Genomic DNA, 21,576 nt, shown 5'->3' with positions numbered 1-21,576 from the left:
CTCTGTAAACCTCCTCTGAACCTTTAGCATGTATATTTCTCCTGCTGTTTTCATATTTTGTTAAAAGCATTAGATTTCAGTCTTATTTTTAGTCCTTAGAATTTTTTTTGAATATCTGGCAATTGTTTAACTGTCTGTCTTTGTTGACATTATAAACTGGTGACTACATATGCAGGTGAGCTACAGTGTAATATATGTACATTATTTAATAAATATAGTTAATAAATTACCTTAAACAAGCAAATAAAGTGAAACATAACAATAAAACATCACACACACACACACGCACACACACACAAACAAGAGTTTGCCACTAACGTGGCTATATCCCCCACCCCTGTTGCAGAATTTATGACATAATTAAATCTAAACAAACCCTAACCTTTTTTAACCGAGGTGGAACTTGTCATGGAAATTGTAAAAAAGAAGAGTTTGGAACCTAAGTCCATCTTGTTCATTTCTAAATAGCAAAAGGCACCAGTTTAGCATGTACTTGACAGACCTGCAAAGTTTGATGAAAAAATATTGAACGGTTTCTGAGTTATGCTCCGGAAACGAAACATGACGGACGGAGTCCGTTTCTATATCCCCCGACAACTTTGTTGGGCGGGGCATAATAAACGAAAGGTAACGTTGGAGCATACAGGCTTCACGTCCCTCCCAACACGATGACAAAATGAGTCCAAACTTCACTCCAATGTGTGACTCTTAACAATACTACTCAATTCCTGATAGGGATACTGTGCCAGCTGACACTGTTACCAAAGTTGTATGAACAACGCATATAAACGTTTATTTTTGTTTATTATGAAATAAAGATTTATCCCACAATTTGACACCCAGAGTGGGTGAGTTGGGTTTAACGCCGCTTTTAACAGTATTCCAGTGACGCATGTGTCAGACGTTTATCACTTCGGTGAAACCCACGAGCACGGGTATGGTGCTGACAAACATAGAAACATAATCGAGGCGAACCGGGATTCGAACCCACAATCATAGGTTACGCAACTCTGCACAGCGAATCGTGGCGCCTTAGACGACTGGGTCACCCGTTCCCCCTGGACACCCAAAATATCCCTATCAAATGTTGAATAGTCACAGAATGTCACCTATGTTTAGCATCTATTGTATCTGATCGACACCGCATGTCACATACATACCAGTGTTTCCAGCAATGGTTGATCAGATATGTGAGATCACCTCCACAGAGTGTTAGAAAAATGCTCGTCTTGCAAATGTCGCACACTGCTTCGTCTTGACCTTGTCCTACAGTTTGGGCTTCAGTCACTGTACACCTTATTTGAACAGGACAGAGCGCTCGGGGACAAAAAACATACAAGCAAATAGGACAGACGGGCAAAGAAACACTTGTCAAATATTTACTGTGTCGTTCGTACAGCGATCACTGACTGTCTTCGGTCATACACGAAATGAGGGCGCCTTTTCAAGGTCGTATTGACCTGTCGCCGACATACATTAATGGGAATATGATACCTTCGTGGCGGGACGGAATGCGTGTTGTGTTTGAAGCTGTGGTAGGATATAGCCCGTATCTACCACATATGCAAATTGTGTCGGTGGGAGAGTACACCAGGTGTATGATGAAGTATAATCGGGTGTATGATGAAGTATAATCAGGTGTATGATTCAGTGCATCCAGGTGTATGATGGAGTACGCTCAGCTGCATTATGCAATGCACCCAGGTGTATGATGAAATACACTCAGGTGTATGATGAAGTACAACCAGCTGTATGATGAAGTACCACCAGCTGTACGATGAAGTACAACCAGCTGTATGATGAAGTACAACTAGCTGTATGATGAAGTACAACCAGCTGTATGATGATGTACACTCAGCTGTATGATGAAGTACAACCAGCTGTATGATGGAGTACAACCAGCTGTATGATGAAGTACACTCAGCTGTATGATGAAGTACAACCAGCTGTATGATGAAGTACAACCAGCTGTATGATGAAGTACAACCAGCTGTATGATGAAGTACAACCAGCTGCATGATGAAGTACACTCAGCTGTATGATGAAGTACACTCAGCTGTATGATGAAGTACAACCAGCTGTATGATGAAGTACAACAGCTGTATGATGAAGTACAACCAGCTGTATGATGAATTACAACCAGCTGTATGATGAAGTACAACCAGCTGCATGATGGAGTACAGCCAGCTGTATGATGAAGTACAACCAGCTGTATGATGAAGTACAACCAGCTGTATGATGAAGTACAACCAGCTGTATGATGAAGTACAACCAGCTGCATGATGGAGTACAGCCAGCTGTATGATGAAGTACAACCAGCTGTATGATGAATTACAACCAGCTGTATGATGAAGTACAACCAGCTGCATGATGGAGTACAGCCAGCTGTATGATGAATTACAACCAGCTGTATGATGAAGTACAACCAGCTGTATGATGAAGTACAACCAGCTGTATGATGAAGTACAACCAGCTGTATGATGAAGTACAACCAGCTGTATGATGAAGTACAACCAGCTGCATGATGAAGTACAACCAGCTGTATGATGAAGTACAACCAGCTGTATGATGAAGTACAACCAGCTGTATGATGAAGTACAACAGCTGTATGATGAAGTACGTGATATAACCAGGGTCCTAGCTACCCACATGTTGTTAGGTCATTGTATAAAATGTGTATATGGCTACAAATAGCACGATAATGTATGCAGCGCTTTGGCTGATGACTACCTCCATCGCGCAGTTGCGCAGTTGCTGATCTTGTTCTAAGTTATCAAAACGTCCGCGGATAACTAGTGTGAAGATCGGCCGTACGTTTACTAGTACATGACAGTTCTCTGTTACAATAGCATCTGGAGAGGCATACCAATAAGTCTATCATGTAACGTATGTGCATATACCTTTAGAATTTATAAATAGCTTCATTTGAATCAAACCGATCATATGAGTTATTAATCTGTATTCACTTTCAAATCATTATTTTTATTTTATTTTATTTTATTTTATTTTATTTTATTTTATTTTATTTTATTTTATTTTATTTTATTTTATTTTATTTTATTTTATTTTATTTTATTTTATTTTATTTTAATTATATACAGATTAAAATAAAAAATGCAGCAAAGAAGGTTTGGGTGATCCTGGTTCTGATTTCTTAGCGGGCTACATGGAAAAAAACCAATTGCCCTCACCTTAACCAATCACGGCACGTACTTGTTTACGCTAATTGGGCCTTCACACAGGATGGCGACCTTTGAGCCACGCGTGTGCGACCATAAAATTTGTCAGGTCGTCGTTGGAGGCTGAAAGGAGGCGATTGGTTGCCTAGGTCGTTCCAAGGTGGTACACATGGGGTTCAGACATCGCCATGGACACCATGGTCGCTGTGAACGTTTGAAAATGTTCAAAACAGTCGCACGGGTTTGCCGAGGAGGATGGTTACTCGAAGGTGGCAGAAGGGAGGCACAAGCATTGCCGTTGTTGCAGAATGAAGGCACAGTGGTCGCCTAGTAATAGATGCGTTTTGCTGAAATATTTTCCCGTCAATCTGGGCCATGCTTCTGCCTCCTTTCTGCTTCCTTGAACGATGACGGTGGCGACTGCCGTGCCTCCATTCGTCGACCACGGCAACACTTGAGACACCATGGCAATGCCTCTGCCTTTTCTGCCTCCTTTGAGCTACCTGTAGTGCCTCTTCAGCCTGCCTATAAATTGAGGGCGTGTACCTGCAGTGTTTCATTGTGGTTACAGACGCTGAACAACTGAAACAGTTGCCGACCAACTGCTGGAGCAGTTACATGGAAACGTGATTTTCTGGGTTCAGGCGACCATTGAACGTCCTGGCCAGTTTCTGATCGCTCACAGGTGGCACAAAGGTCGCAGCCCTATGTAAAGGGGCTTTTACTTAGTCCATTACCCGTGAATACATTCTGAAACTTTACACCAACGAACAAAAGCCTCCAGTCAGAAGAAACCAGACCATTGAGCACACACATAACAACGGCAATTCTTCTCATGAAACAGGTGATATATTAGAAGGGGTAACAGAAGGGCTCGCAAAACGTGTGATCACGGAGAAGGGTCCATTACAAATACGTCATATGAATACACGAGTGATGGATTCAAAGTGTGTAGAAACCTGTGAAGCATTGACGAAGGGTGTTTCCTGGCAGTCAATACTTTCTATCTTTTCTGTGGCAACAAACATAATACAGCTGACAACCTTCCTTGAACATCAAGCGGAAGAGTCTCCTTGTCCAAATTATATCAGCATTTTTTCTAAAGAATTTGTTTGAATTTTAGATGAAAAAAAAAAAGTAGAAAAAGACAACCAGCCCCATGGACGTTCAGGAAATGAGTGCCTGGTTATTTTGCGGGGGAAATGGTTAGGAAACACTTTTTTCACGAATCAAATGAAATTTACACATGATATGGATTTAGTACAACTATTATATACTAGTATAGAAAGACACAAAGTATTTATTGTGAGGTTAATGTGTTATACATAATATTATACACAATAATTATAAATACACATTTCATTTTGATGGGGGTATAAGCGTATCACATAGTAGAGTTTGTATACATCATAACAATTATAATATTTCATTTTTCACCACAACATTGGATAATAATCGTTTAGGAACGATTTATACAATTACTTAAATCATATATCACTTATACCTCAAAGTTTGTCATAGAAATCCTATATAAATGATATTTGCCGTTGAACCTAATATGTGTATTGGTTCTCTATCAGCATATGATTGATCATAGAAGAGTGCACGGACACTATTTATGACAATAGATCTAATTCATTTATATATTCAAAATGACAGAAATATTATGCACGACAATATTCAAGGAGAGATTATTTAGAAATACACAAAATACATAATATTTGCCACTTTCTATTCATCATAAATAGTAAATTTCTATCATGATATTATTTGACATGATATTAGTTTATACATGTGAGCTTACCTTAAATTAGAAGTGAGAATTCCGTGAGTCAGTGATCAGTCAAAGTGATGAGGTTGGGGATTTTACGAGCGCTTTCCGACTGTAAGCGTATGTCGCACACGGGTTGATAAGAAATCACGGACCTCTAGTCTAAAAAGTACTGGAAACACCACTGGTCAAAGTAGGAATTCTCTTGATTTGCCAAAACATACAATGTGTCCTTTAATTTCAATTTTGGTTGGTTTGGTTAGGTAATTTACTAATAGAAATTTGATTGGACAGGCCGAAATGAGTTCTTATAGGACGTGTCACGTGACCGAGAAAAAATGCGTTCATTACATCATATGATTTATATTGTGGTTTTACAGCTGCTGCCTGGATGTCTATACAATGGTCATTAAGGTAATTTCAATCAATAGATTGTTTTTTTATGTTAGACACTGGCGATAGCATATGGTTGATGTTAATTAGGATTGCTAGGTCAGCTTGGCCTTGACATGATGGGTAATTAAAGTGACATTTCAATGTAGTAACTATATAGAAATAATTGTATGAAATATGTGCAAAATATATACATACTAATCAATATAAAAATTTGAAACGTTTTATCATAAATTGTGCACTGTCATAATATCATAAGTATCGATCTACACAAATGGGATACGATGACATGCATCAACTAGCCGATGATGCATGTCATCGTATCTCAATTACGTGGAACGATGCTCATGATGTAAATCACTTGATTGTCTGATCCAGACTCGATTATTTAGACCGCCATCATATAGCTCGAATATTGCTGAGTGCGGCGTTAAACAACACACAAACATATAAATATTATTTATACGTAATAAGGTCGTGCTCATCGATAAAATACCATAAATATTGGTTAATATATGAAGAAATACTCATATTCAAGAGATATTAGACTGGTTCGATGCAAAAACGAACATACAAATGTACGTTCTGGTATGTTGTGTGAATCGACACTCATGAATGCATTACATGTGACGTCATAGATCCATGACTCGCGATGCACCAATTGTCTCGTGCAGGATTAGTGTGTAAAGTTTTGAAATCATGTGCAACATATCGTGATAATACTAAAGACGCCGTTGTAACACTTGACTGATTGTTAGTGCTACACATGTGACATTTCAAATACATGCTGGTTTTTTTATATCTCCGAAACTGGGTCACCATTCGCCTGTAGGAGGCCAGTTGAGGAGCCCCTGGGTAAGCCATTGTTGGTACACACCGGCACGTCTCCCCCACCTATTATTTAAGTTATGATACTTCTGCAGTCTCAATTCGCTCCGTCACTTCCTTCCTCACAGGGGCGGTCGGATAGCAATACAACTTAAACCGAATAATAAGAATACACAAATATTAATAAATATCTCACCCATTACTAAAATAATATTATATGATCTTTTGATGTTTATGAGAAACGTAAAGATGAGCTTTACTTCAATACAACCTTACAGAATTATAAGAATATACAAATATTAAAAAGGTTTCAATCTTCTTATTAAATAATATGGCCACATGTTTTATATCTAAACTACCGTTAATAACCAAAAGTCATATGCCTGACGAATGGTGACCCAGTTTCGGAGATATAAAAAAACCAGCATGTATTTGAATTTCATAAATGTAATACATTCGACTTATCAGTGTACACTTCGTAGCTCAAATCCGGTATGGTTTTGTTTGTTAACAACCCACCCTGCAATATTCCAGATACATACTCAAATGAAACGCGAACTTTAGAACCATACAGAGAAGTATGCATGTTAAGAGGAGATATGTCACATGTGTAGCACTAACAATCAGTCAAGTGTTACCACGGCGTCTTTAGTATTATCACGATATGTCATATGCCTGGCGTCATTTAATGTGTACAATGTAGAAATAAATAGAGCTTAACAATACTGAAAATATAGCAATACATGAGCAACTGAATTAAACAACAAGTGTTATGTGTGCTGACGGGTTTTGCGTGTACAATATAGTTGCCTCGCTTAATAAGTACATTGTTTAAACATTCATTACATCAAGGGTAGTTTGAATCATTTGAATGGAACACACGCAGTAATCATTTAAAGATACATTCATTTACATATACTTTAATTGCAAACATTCAATTAAATACACAATTGACAACAGATGCACAGGAATTACTTTGCTTCCACGAGACCGATTTTGTGTAATTTTAATTTGCTGAACCAATGTCTAAAAACGTTATCATATCATATTTTATACTATTTTAATATACACTATATTGTTAGATTGTTTCTCGTGCTACATGATCTAACCTAACTATAATACTAACTTTACTGGTTACCTTAATCATTATTGCCTAATTTAGAATGTTAACGTTGATTATATTCAAAGCAACTAAGAACATAGGAATATAGTTTAAGAACATACAATATATATGAAGTGAGCATATCTTACCTTAAAACAACCAAGAAAGCATCTATTAGTGGCCAGTCTTTATTCCGTGTATCTCATCAGTGAGGTACCCGACTACTTACTTACTTTGGAGATTTAACGTGCGCTTTCCGACTGATGCGTATTTCGCCCACGGGAGGTACCCGGTATTAATGCCGTCATTTATACCACCGATGCTCTTAGGTCATCATATGGCCATATTTTCAATTATCACTTACTTAAACAATACCTACACAACGTTGCTAAACTAACGTGCTGACTATCTGAATTTAGAGATTACCTCGCAGTTTTGAAGAACATGAGTATGCAGAAGTGACTAAAATTAAAAGTTTTTTTGAAAAGCGCGTTACCATGGAGTAATGTTTACTTCTCTCACTGGACATGTAGTCTTAACGATTAGCTCATAACGCTTATAGGCTAAATGTTGGGAATGAAGGCAGGCGTATATCAACACCGACTGATAACAGACTTCGGACGGTACATGCATGTAGTCTTAACGCTTATCAAAAACACATCTGTGACGTCATTCCATTGTTTGAACGCTCCATTATTTTTCAGGAATGGAGAGTTGCTTGTCAACTGTACATTATCTTGAAGCAACATTTGAATTAATTTCCACTTGGAACAGACGGAACTATTTTTTTACATTTATTTACAAGTGAATATTTTTATTTTTTTCCGAAAACATGTGTCGCAAGCGGGGTTCGAACCCGTATCGTTAGATTTGAAAACGTGTAATTTTCAACCTCAGCTACTGCGGCATATGAAGGCATAATGTGAAATTAACTATTAAATATTTTCACAATTTTGCATAATGCTTAAAAGCTCAAAATTATATGTATATAGTTTGTGATAGAGCACGTTACCCACAACAATGTTCATATTTATAGATAGTTAGATAAACCTTTGACGAGAAAAAACAAATAAGGTAACATAAATATCGCTTGTTCGGGGCCCTATATTTCCAATTATACCCATCAGCATGTATTAACAATGTGCAAGCGATTGATAAATACTAGTTTAGGACCCAAAACAATTATGAAGAGCCGTGTACCATGCATTGTAAATGTCAACTCGCCACGGAGCTTGGCGCACGTGCAAAAGCGGCAGAGAACGCATTCCTCGTGCATCACGCAAGGTCGACTCACAAGTATAAATACGGACAACAAAGAGTTCTGGTTTATTTTTCAAATATTTTCAACTACAAACTATTTTGTCAAAGTTTAAAAGTAGGGATGAGTTTTAAGTAGGGGAATATCCTCGTAACTCTCCATTCCTTAAAAATAATGGGCCTCGGCCCCTGCGGGGCCTCTGCTCCATTATATTTAAGGAATGGAGAGTTACTCGGACATTCCCCTCTACATAATACTTATTAACCAAACCTTGTGAATGAAGGCCACATCAGTCGCAGTTTGTACTCCAAGCTAGCAACACCTCTCCAGCCTACCAAGCCACCCAAGCCAACCAGCCACCAAGCCAACCTTACCCAGCAAAGCCTCCCAAGCCAGCACAGTTTCACTGATAGCCAGCAGAGGAGGTAATTATCAAAACACACACCCACATTCTCTCTTAAATCTACTCACACCCAAGCCCGCAAATCCACAAAAACACTAAAAATCCTCATAGGTAAACAATAGGATAATCCACAACCCCTAAATAACAATCTCAAAAACCTAAACACATCTCAACAAACCTGCTCAACCAGTACCCACCACCTACTCCCTAAAAACACACTCTCACTACCAACTCACTCCACACAAACCCACTCACCACATCCACTCACCTCACCCCACTAGCCGCAAAACATGTCCGACTCCCGCAACACTACCCAGGCAGACATCCACCAAACAGAATCACCCACACCTTCGGACGCCCACAACACTTCCGGGAGGACATCCATCCCACTCATACCTGACGGTTTCGGCTCCAAATCACCAGTAGCTTCACCCACCAAAACAGCCGTATCGCCGATCCCCACAACAAACACCAAAAAAAGGAAGCTGGACAGTTCCAACACACAACCACCACCAAACATGTCGCCCGCATCCATCATCACCACATTCGCCCTTTACTTTTGCGCTACAGGCCCCATAAACGTCCTTTCTAAATGTCTCACAGCCAATAAAGTAGGAATCTGGTTCAAACAGCACAAAATTCACTTCGACAAAATTAAAGAGGCTAACAAAGGTTTCCAAATAATTTTCCCAGACCAGGACTCCCTAAACGCAGCCAAAAAAATCACCCAAATCTTCCAATGCACAGTAACTCATCAAACCCCAAACTGGCAGCTATTCACTAGGGGCGTAATCAGAGTAAATCCTAAAGAAAACAACGAAGACTTAGACATGTACGCACAAGATGCTAACGATAACCAAGATATGTACCCCCAACCTAAAATAACTAGCACCCGAAGAATAACTTCAAATAGAAACGGTAAAATCTCAAACACACCAATAGTCATAATCAATTTCCAAAAATCAGCTAAATATCCAGAAGCACCTAAATTTATCTCCTTCGGAGCAACCACTAAATTAGAAGTCAAACCATACATAAAACAAGTTAAACAATGCTCTAACTGTCTCCAATACAACCACACAGCCAATGAATGTAAATTCCAAAAAACTAAATGCAGGAAATGCGCCCAAACTGACTGCCCAGGGACATGCACACCCTGGTGCATACACTGTAAAAGCATACAACATTCCTCACTATCCAACCACTGCCCTCATAGACACACCCTCACACAACAGGCCAACAAACACATCAATATCGACACGGCCAAACTCCAAACAAAAAGACAAGCACAGCATACAAAACAACCTCTGCTACCCACACCACAACCAAACAACACCCCACACTTAAACTCGGCATGGGATGGCATCCTGCAAAGAGTACATCCAGCACCCAAAACACACATCCACCACACGTCCATCCCACAACCCTCCACTAGCACATTCACAACATCCACACCTGCACGCAAAACAAGCAACAATACGCCCGCCACAACCCAACCCGGCACCATACAAACCACAGCCGCTATGGCAACAACAACCGATCCCAAGCAATCACAACCCGAAAACCTAGACAGTAAGGAAACCACATCCAGACCACAAACACAAGCACGCACGCAAACCACCCCCATGGAATGTGAGGAAACTAAACTTAACAACACAGAAGAATATGAATGCACAACCGAGGAAGACATAAACGAAATAACTCTCTCAACCCCCCAAAAAACCAAAACCTTTAAACACAGGCCTCAGCAAATGTCAAACAACAAACTAAACAACTTAACCATCCTTCTCGCATACATGCTAAAGGAAATAAACCCAAACGCTAGCACTAAAGCTTTCTATACCGTAGCAAATAAGCTTAAACTGACAACCCTTACCTTCGAATTCTTCAGCATAGGCCTCGAATTAGTTAGCCCTACCTCAACCAAGTAAAAACCCCTAGCCTAAATAAAAACCTAACCTCCAAACACTAAAAGCCCAAATAATGGAAGGCCTAAACATATTTCAGTGGAATGCCAATGGACTAAATTCCCACGGCCACGAACTAAAAGTAAAATTTAAACAAGATAAGGGCCCGCACATTGCCTGTATCCAAGAAACCAAATTCTCAAAAAAATCTAAATTTACTCTACCAAACTACAACTCAGTTAGAACAGACCGAGCCAAACCTAAAACCGCTAGAGCCGCAGGAGGATTAATAATACTAATCAGAGAAGACATTAACTATGAAGAAATCAAAATAAACACACCAAACCTAGAAGCAAACGGCATCCAAATAACTCTCAAAAACCAAAAAATAAACATCATTAACGTATACCACTGGGCAGAACAAAAAATTCAAGCTGAGGACCTAAACAAATTACTGCAAATAAGCAATAAATCAACTATATTCCTAGGAGACTTTAACGCTCACCACCCCACCTGGAGCATAGATGAAAAAATAGATAATCATGGCAAACTAATCTCTGAATGGATAGAAACAAATAACCTTGTACTCCTAAACAATAACCAACCAACTAGATACGATAAGAAAAACCATAAAATGTCGGCTATCGACCTAACCATATGCACCCCAGATCTGGCCCAAAGTACTCAATGGGAAGTCCACGACGCCCCACTAGGTAGTGACCACTTCCCTATAAACATTACCATAGGCAATACAAACGTTCCTACCCAAACAGAAAACCTAGAACCAAAATTCAACTATAACCAAGCTAACTGGGACAAATTTCAGGATATCTGCAACCAAGCCAACCTAACCAAACTAGAAAATAAGGACCCAGAAATCTACTGCAAAAACCTAACAGACTACATAATTAACGCAGCCAAAGCATCAATACCTTATAAAACAAATAACGTAGGCAAACCCTCGGTACCATGGTGGAACGAGGAAATAGAACAAACTAGACGCAAACGTAAAACAGCCTTCAATAGAGCCAAACGCGACCATAACCATATAACGGTAGCTCACGAACTAAACCACAAGGTCCAAAAACTAGTCAAAATAGCTAAAACCAAAGATTGGAAATTATTTTGTGAAGGAGTAAATAATCGCACAGATGCCAGAACAGTCTGGCGAAAAATCCACGCCATTAGAGGCTTAAAACGTCACAAAAAACACCCAACATAAACAATTCAACCAACCCTACCGAAAAGGCAAATAACCTAGCAAACCACTTCTCGGCCATAAGCAGCAACAATAACTTCAGCGAAAAATTCCAACATAAACTTAAAGCAGAAGCCAAACCTACTAAAGTACCAAATAATGATAACCTCGAAATAAACCAACCTTACTCAATGGAAGAACTCCAGTACGTACTCCAAAATAGGAAAAAGGGAACTGCCCCAGGACTAGACCTAACATCCTACCAAATAATCAAAAAACTCCCCCCCAACCTACTCCAGGCACTACTTAAACTATATAACCTAATCTATCAAAACGGACAGGTACCAACTCCCTGGAAACAGGCACTAGTCATCCCTATCCCTAAACCCGATAAACCAACTAACCAGGCAAATTCTTATAGACCAATATCCCTAACCTCAAACCTATGTAAAGTAATGGAATCTATGGCCAAAAATAGACTACAACACTACTTAACTCAAAATAACATCATAAACACAGATCAAAGCGGTTTCACTCCTGGCCGCTCAACCTTAGATAATCTCGCCCGACTAGAACAGGACATAAAGACGGGACAACTCAACAAACAATACACAACAGGCATCTTTCTGGATTTCTCCAAAGCATTCGACATGGTTTGGCACAACGGGCTAATACAAAAACTTAAAAAAATAGGACTAAAAGGACAAATAATAAACTACATTCAGGACTTTCTAAACGAACGTAAAATAACAGTGGGGATAGACCATACTCTATCGGACCAGTGTCCCCTAGAAAATGGCACTCCCCAGGGCAGTATCCTCAGCCCCACACTCTTTAATATAATGATAAACGATCTCTTCGAGGGCCTATCCCCTAAAGTAAACACATCCAAATTCGCGGATGATGGAGCCCTCTGGATCCGCACAAAAAGTATTAATATGGCCCAAAATTTACTCCAAAAATCTCTTAATAAAATACAACAATGGGCTGACAAATGGGGCTTCTCCCTTAACTCAGAAAAAACAACAGGAATAGTATTCAAACATAAAAACATGAAACCCGCCTCCCCAATCCTCCAGCTAAACAACCAAACAATCAAATTTCAAAAACAAACTAAATTCTTAGGACTTATCTTCGATCAACATCTCACCTGGGATGCTCACATCCAAAACCTAACAACTAAATGCAGTAAAGACCTAAACACCCTAAGATGCCTCACTGGCTCAAACTGGGGAGCCTCCAAAGATACCCTCCTCTCACTCTACATATCACTAATTAGATCAAAACTAGACTACGGCTGCGCCATATACAACACCCTAAACAACTCTCTATCTAAAAAACTTGACTCAATACAATATCAGGCTCTCAAACTAATTACACGCACCCAACATGGCACCTCCTACACTTCACTCCAGGCCTTAACAGGAGAAATGCCACTAAGTCTACGCAGGGAACAGCTAAGCTTAAATTTCTGGGCCGCATCCCAATCAAACCCTCTCATCCAAAACCTAATAAACCAAAATATCAGCCCCAAAAACCAAGCTCTAGCTCGTAAACACCCCTTACTTACCCCAATATCTCAAAGAATAACAAACTACCTAAATGAACACCAAATTAAAAATCTTAAACAAAACTGCAAACAATCAAATATCTTCACCCCTAAACTTAAAATACCCAAAATAGACACAACACTAGCTAGCCAAATAAATAAACAAACCGACCCAAACATAGCTAAAACCACCACACTAGCATACATACACGAAAATTGGCCAAATTGGTGTCACATTTACACGGACGGATCCTCAGATCCGATCTCAAAACACACAGGTTTCGGAGTCCATACCACACAACCAACTAAAACCACACAATCCTTCCGACTCCCAAACAACCAATCAATATTCACGGCAGAACTAATGGGCATGGCCTCAGCCCTCCATAGTCAAGAATCCAAAAACCACAATAAAATCCTAATACTTACCGACTCCCTAAGTGGACTGCAAGCCCTCCAAAACAAAAATACCAAAAACCGACCTAAATTAATAAATCTAATACTTAAAAGCTCCAACGACCTAACTAACGCAGGCAAACAAATAACTTTCTTGTGGATACCCGCCCACGTAGGAATATACGGTAATGAAAACGCCGATAAGGCAGCTAAACTATCCCTCAAAATCCCAGAAATAAGCTTAAACTTACCCATCTCAAAATCAGAAATTAAAAGTGTAAATAAGCAAAAAATCACCAAAAAATGGCATAACCTATATCTAAACTCAAATAGCCAAATCAAAAAAGTACTCAGCAAACCACTAACCAAACCAAAAATTCACCATCCATCAAAAAAAATCGACAGAGTAATCACTAAACTCCAAACAGGACACACCAACCTAAATAACCACCTAAAAAAAATAAAAAAACATACTACAGGTAACTGCCCACACTGCAAACAACTAGAAACCCCAGAACACGCACTCATCTACTGCACACACTACCTAACACATCGAACCGCATTACAAACCACCCTCAATCTAAACCAGGCTCTCACTCTAGAAGCAATACTAAACCCACAAAATAAACTAGAAAACTTCAAGGCCTTAGGCGTATTCTTAATCAAAACGGAACTAATAAAACGCATCTAAAAACACTATAATCCACCAAATCAAAATTACATAAACACACAAAAATCCACCATACCCAGCTCCCTTAGTTCTCCTCCCTTACCCCATCGGCATCTATTCCAAATCTCAAAATTCCCAAATTCTATATAAGCAACCCCTAAAGCCCCCTCTTGGGTTGCACACACCACTTTCGCCCCTTTCGGAAACACATTAAATGGCCTGGCCGGGCCCGTGTGCGAAATACGCATCAGTCGGAAAGCGCACGTTAAATCTACAAAGTAAGTAAGTAAGTGAAGGCCAGTTGCAGTTTGTACTCCAAGCGAGCAACACCTCTCCAAGCCTCCACAGCCTCCTGAAGCCCACGCACAGCACCGCTGATAGCAAGCCCAGGGAGACTTACTTACTTACTTACTTTGGAGATTTAACGTGCGCTTTCCGACTGATGCGTATTTCGCACACGGGCCCGGCCAGGCCATTTAATGTGTTTCCGAAAGGGGCGAGGGTGGTCTGTGCAACCCAAGAGGGGGCTTTTGGGGTTGCTTATATAGAATTTGGGAATTTTGAGATTTGGAATAGATGCTGATGGGGTTGGGGAGGAGAACTAAGGGAGCTGGGTATGGTGGATTATTGTTTGTTTATGTGATTTTGATTTGGTAGGTTATTATGGTTTTAGATGCGTTTTATTAGTTCCGTTTTTATTAAGAATACGCCTAAGGCCTTGAAGTTTTCTAGTTTATTTTGTGGGTTTAGTATTGCTTCTAGAGTGAGAGCCTTGTTTAGATTGAGGGTGGTTTGTAATGCGGTTCGATGTGTTAGGTAGTGTGTGCAGTGGATGAGTGCGTGTTCTGGGGTTTCTGGTTGTTTGCAGTGTGGGCAGTTACCTGTAGTGTGTTTTTTAAAATTTTTTAGGTGGTTATTTAGGTTGGTGTGTCCTGTTTGGAGTTTAGTGATTACTCTGTCGATTTTTTTTGATGGATGGAGAATTTTTGGTTTGGTTAGTGGTTTGCTGAGCACTCTTTTGATTTTGCTATTTGAGTTTAGATATAGGTTATGCCATTTTTTTGTGATTTTTTGTTTGTTTACACTTTTAATTTCTGATTTTGAGATGGGTAAGTTTAAGCTTATTTCTGGGATTTTAAGGGATAGTTTAGCTGCTTTATCGGCGTTTTCATTACCGTATATTCCTACGTGGGCGGGTATCCACAAGAAGGTTATTTGTTTGCCTGCTTTTGTTAGGTCGTTGGAGCTTTTAAGTATTTGATTTATTAATTTAGGTCGGTTTTTGGGAGAACTTCAAAGGTAATTATATAACCACTCACCCATCCATTCACAACAACCTACGCCTCCTAAACAACGCTCACACCCAAGCCCAAACCTAAAACTACACTCACAAAGCCCACCTAAACAAAGACAAACACTTCAAATTAAAACACAAGCCCTCTATAATTAATCTCTTAAAGCTTAAAACAACTCACAAACCCTAAACAACCAAAACACCGCAAACACTACTCACCCCTTCCAAAACACTCCATCCACAACCCCTCACCTCAAATACCACAACTCACACACACATCCTATACACCCAATCCCAGCATGGCAGACCAAAGACAAATCGAGATAAGCGAAATCTCTGGCATTACATCCCCTACACCTGCGGAGGCGCACAACACCTCCGACAGGGCAACACCCTCACTCATCCCCACAGGCTACGGCGATCAAGACCCTCAAGCCTCCTACATGGAAACTCAACCCAGCACCCAACCTCCCCAAGCATGCAACTAAAAAAAACGCAAACTAGACGCATCGGCATCACCTACCTCACACACCCTCTCACCCGCAGCCCTCATCACCACGTGGGCCCTCTACTTTTTTTCGGCCACCCACTCAGTACAACTAGCTCCAACACTAACCATAAATAAAATAGGCATGTGGCTAAGGCAACAAAAAATCAACTACTTAAACATCAAACGTAGCTTCAAAGGATATCAGATAATCTTCCCAAATCAGGAATCCTACATAGCGGCAACTAAAATTAAACAAATATTCCAATTCACCGTAAATAGCTCTAAACCTAACTGGCAAATATACACTAGGTTGAGTTATTCGAGTGCACCCAAGGGAAACCGACGAGGACCTCGATATATAGAAGCTAACACTATCCAAACCCAACCACAAAGAACTAGCCTCCGCACGATTAAATCAAACAGAAACGGGAAAACCACCCCCACACCTATTGTAATAATAAACTTAATAAACAAATAAAAATAAAAAACAAATAAACACCCTGAAGCCCCAAAACATATCACTTTCGGTGCTAACCATAACTTAGAGGTCAAACCATACATCAAGCAAGTAAAGCAATGTTCTAATTGCCTACAATATAATCATACCGCTAATCAATGTACTTTCAAAAAAACTAAATGCCAAAACTGTGCCCAAACGGACTGCCCAGGCATATGCACACCCTGTCGCATCCATTGCAAATCCATAAAACACTCATCACTCTCCAACCAATGCCCCCACAGACTATCACTCACCCAACAGGCCAACAAACATATAACTATTAGACATAAACACGGCCAAAATCCAACCCAAAAAACCCACACTGCAAGCATACAAACCACTACTACCAACACCACCCCCAAACAACAACACTCACGCACGCAAAACGGTATTACCAGGCTCCGTATGGGACCAAAATCAGCAAGACGCATACATCGCAAACGAAACAAACACCCCACACATCCCACAAATCCACCCTCCCCGCCTCTCTCCCCACAATTACCACATCTACACCCGCAAGCAAAACCCAACGCACAACGACCACCACACAACCAGCACCAACACAAGCCATCACAGCCACAAGGGCAACAACACCCCAAAACCTACAGGCACCCCCCGAACATCCAGTCAACAGGGAAACTACAGAAACCACTCAGACTCTCACACCCAAACCCAGCATGCAACCCACCACCGAACAGAGTGACCAAACTAAAGATAATTTAACAGAAGAGGACGAGTACACATCCTCAGAGGAAATATACGATCTAACCTTGTCAGTCCCCCAAACCAAAAGCCATAGAAAAAAAACTCAACCAAAACGTAGCAAGCAAAAAACTAAACAACTTAGTCCTCCTACTAGCTTACATGTTAAAGCAGTCTAACCCAGAAGCCAGCTCCAAAGCCTTCTTTGATGTAGCACATAAACTAAAACTCGTCACCACCCCTTTCGACCGTTTCAGTAGCAACCTTAATGACCTCCTAAAGTAAATACCTAAACCAAGCCTAAACCAAACATAAATCAACTTAACAATATGTACGCCAGACTTAGCACAAAGTCTGATGTGGGACGTCCACCCAGTACCTCTAGACAGCGACCACTTTCCCATAAATATAACCCTAGGAAATCTAAAAATACCAAATCAAACACTTCTCTAAAGTTAGTAGCAACAGTAACTTCAGTAAGAAATTCCAAAATAAACTAAAAAAAGAAACCAAATTCTCCAAAGAAAACAGACAAGACAACCTAGAAATAAACCAGCCTTACACCATAGAAGAACTAAATCACGTACTAAACAATAGAAAAAAGGAACAGCCCCTGGCCTAGACCTCACCTCTTACCAAATTATCAAACACTTACCTACCAAACTACTCCAAACTTTACTTAAACTATACAACCTAGTCTACCTAAACGGACAGGTCCCATCCTCATGGAAGGAAGCTCTAGTAATCCCAATACCTAAACCAAATAAACCAACAGATCAGGCTAACTCCTACAGGCCCATCTCCCTAACCTCAAATCTCTGCAAAATAATGGAACTTATGACTAAAAATAGGCTACAGCACTACCTAGACCAAAACAACATCATAAACCCTGACCAGAGCGGCTTCACTCCTGGCCGATCAACTCTCGATAACCTCGCCCGACTAGAACAGGATATAAAAAACAGGACAGCTAAACAAGCAATACACCATAGGCATATTCCTCGACTTCTCTAAAGCTTTCGATATGGTATGGCACCACAGGCTAATACAAAAACCTAAAAAAAAGGACTAAAAGGCCAAATAATAAACTTCATCCAAGATTTCCTAAACAATCGCAAAATAACCGTGGGTATAGACCATACGCTATCGGACCAGTGTCCCCTAGAAAATGGCACTCCCCAAGGCAGCATCCTCAGCCCAACCCTCTTCAATATAATGATAAACGATCTATTCGAGGGCTTATCCCCTAAACTAAACACTTCAAAATTCGCGGATGACGGAGCCCTATGGATCCGCACTAAAAGCATTAAAATGGCAGAAAACTTAATCCAAAAATCTCTAAATAAAATACAACAATTGGCAGACAAATGGGGCTTCTCCCTTAACTCACATAAAACAACAGGAATAGTATTCAAACATAAAAACATGAAACCTGCCTTCCCAATCATCCAGCTAAACAACCAAACAATCAAATTCCAAAAACAAACCAAATTCTTAGGACTCATTTTCGATCAACACCTCACCTGGGAGGCTCACGTCCAAAACCTAAAAACTAGATGCAGCAAAGACCTTAAAAAACTAAGATGTCTCACCGGCTCTAACTGGGGAGCCTCCAAAGATACCCTCCTCTCACTCTATACAGCACTAATTAGATCAAAACTAGACTACGGCTGCCCCATATACAAAACCCTAAACAACTCTCTATCTAAAAATCTTGACTCAATACAATACCAAGCCCTTAAACTAATTACACGCACCCAACATGGCACCTCCTACACCTCACTTCAGGCCCTTACAGGGGAAATGAATACACTAAATCTACGCAGGGAACATCTAAGCCTTAATTTCTGGGCCACGTCCCAAACAAACCCTCTCATCCAAAACTTAATTAACCAAAACATTAGCCCAAGAAAACAAGCTCTAGCTCGCAAACACCCCTTACTCACCCCAATATCCCAAAGAATAACTAACTACCTCAATGAACACCAAACTCAAAATCTTAAACAAAACTTCAAAAAATCAAATATCTTCACCTCTAAACTCAAAATACCCAAAATAGACACAACGCTAGCAAACCAAATAAATAAACAAACCGACCCAAACATAGCTAAAACCACCACACTCTCATACATACACGAAAATTGGTCAAATTGGTGTCACATATACACTGACGGATCTTCAGACCCGATCTCCAACCACACAGGCTTCGGAGTCCATACCACACAACCAGTTATATCCACACAATCTTACCGACTCCCTAACAACCAATCTATATTCACGGCCGAACTTATGGGCATGGCCTCAGCCCTGCATAACCAACAATCTAAAAACAACAATAAAATCCTAATTCTCACCGACTCCCTTCGTGGACTACAAGCCCTCCAAAACAAAAATACCAAAAAACCGACCTAAATTAATCCGACCTAAATTAATAAACCAAATACTTAAAAGCTCCAACGACCTAACAAAAGCAGGCAAACAAATAACCTTCTTGTGGATCCCCGCCCACGTAGGAATTTACGGCAACGAAAGCGCCGAAAAAAGTGCTCAGCAAACCACTTATCAAACCTAAAATCCTACACCCCTAAAAAAAATTGGACAGATTAATTACAAAACTCCAAACAGGACACACTAACCTAAATAACCACCCAAATAATCTTAAAAGGCCCACCACAGGCAACTGTCCCCACTGCAAACAACCCGAAACCACAGAACACGCAATCATCCACTGCACCCACTACCAAACACACAGAACCATGCTACAAACCACCCTCAATCTAAATAAGGGTCCTACTCTAGATGAAATACTAAACACTCAAAATAAACTAGAAAACTTCAAGGCCCTAGGCGTGTTCCTAATCAAAACTGACCTAATTAAGCGCATCTAAAAACTAATTAATCTACCAATCCAAAATCTAATAAACATACAAACACCCACCTCACCCGGCTCCCTTAGTTCCCTCCTCCACCCACCTCGACATTTATTCCAAATTTAAAAATTCCAAAAATTCAATATATTAAGCAACCCCTAAAAGCCCCCTCTTGGGTTGCACTCACCACTTTCACCCTTTTCGGAATACACTAAATGGTCGGGCCAGGCCCGTGTGCGAAATACCATGCGTGTGACGTCACTGCCCGCTCTCCCATTAACCTTTTCTTGAAACCACACCCGCAATTGTTTATGTCAACATGACCGACCAATGGGATTAACTGGATTAACGCTTGAAAAGGTAAGAATTTATGGCTAACCCTTGCCCAAAGCCAGCTGACCCTAATGACCGAAAAAGGGGTTTTGGATTGTAAAGACGTGTAAGTTTCCCTAAGACCGAAAACGGGTGTTGGATCGTAAAGTTGTGTAAGTTTCCCTAAGACCTAGAACGGGTGTTTGATCGTAAAGTTGTGTAAGTTTCCCTAAGACCGAAAACGGGTGTTGGATCGTGAAGCGGTAACGGTACAACGAGACAGCGGTGGCACTATAGCGCGGTAATTGAGCGGATAGTAGAGCTCGGGTTGCGCCCGGTAAACTGCATTGTTGCCAATGTCTTATTTTATAAAGTCAAAATTATTTACAAAAAATAGAAGAAAATATTATGTATTTTTGATCTATGACCTGGGCGTTGTGGAGCTTTTGTCCTCAAAGGCTTTTAATTTGAGAACATTATACAATTATACAAAATATAATCAATTAGACAAAGAAATGAATGCAAAAACAAACAGATCAAACATCAAATTCATAAATGGTTACATGATGTACAATATAATGTATTGCTCAAATGCAATGCCCACACACTAAATTAACTGCAACATGTTTGGTTGATCAATGACTTGATAAAAACTGTTGTCGACTTAAAGAATGTATGCACTAAACATTTGTGTTAAAGTCTTATGGAGTTTACGGGCATTTAGAAAGGAAATTCTTATTTTATTAGGGATAACA

The 21,576-nt window shown here is 40.0% G+C and overlaps 1 protein-coding gene across 5 annotated transcripts in view; it reads right to left on the bottom strand.

The window, feature by feature from the left end:
- Nucleotides 1–21,576, bottom strand: part of LOC139447403 (monocarboxylate transporter 12-like) — a 46,065-nt gene that overhangs the window by 6,637 nt on the left and 17,852 nt on the right. Inside the window, exon 2 of one of the 5 annotated variants that reach the window (XM_071228734.1) lies at nucleotides 1,161–1,295. The exons of 3 other annotated variants lie outside the window; for them this stretch is intronic. The gene's annotated coding sequence lies outside the window, so the exon portion shown is untranslated. Of the gene's footprint in view, nucleotides 1–1,160; nucleotides 1,296–4,983; nucleotides 5,110–21,576 lie in introns of those variants that run through there. One more of the 5 variants, XM_071228735.1, reaches the window with a different exon arrangement.

The sequence above is a fragment of the Haliotis cracherodii genome, unplaced genomic scaffold (assembly GCF_022045235.1).
Source record: "Haliotis cracherodii isolate W230 unplaced genomic scaffold, xgHalCrac1.p SCAF_7, whole genome shotgun sequence".
In the NCBI taxonomy this organism is placed as follows: Eukaryota; Metazoa; Mollusca; class Gastropoda; order Lepetellida; family Haliotidae; genus Haliotis; species Haliotis cracherodii.
The sequence above is the reverse complement of the archived record's forward strand: the minus strand, read 5'-3'. Positions and strand labels throughout refer to the sequence as shown.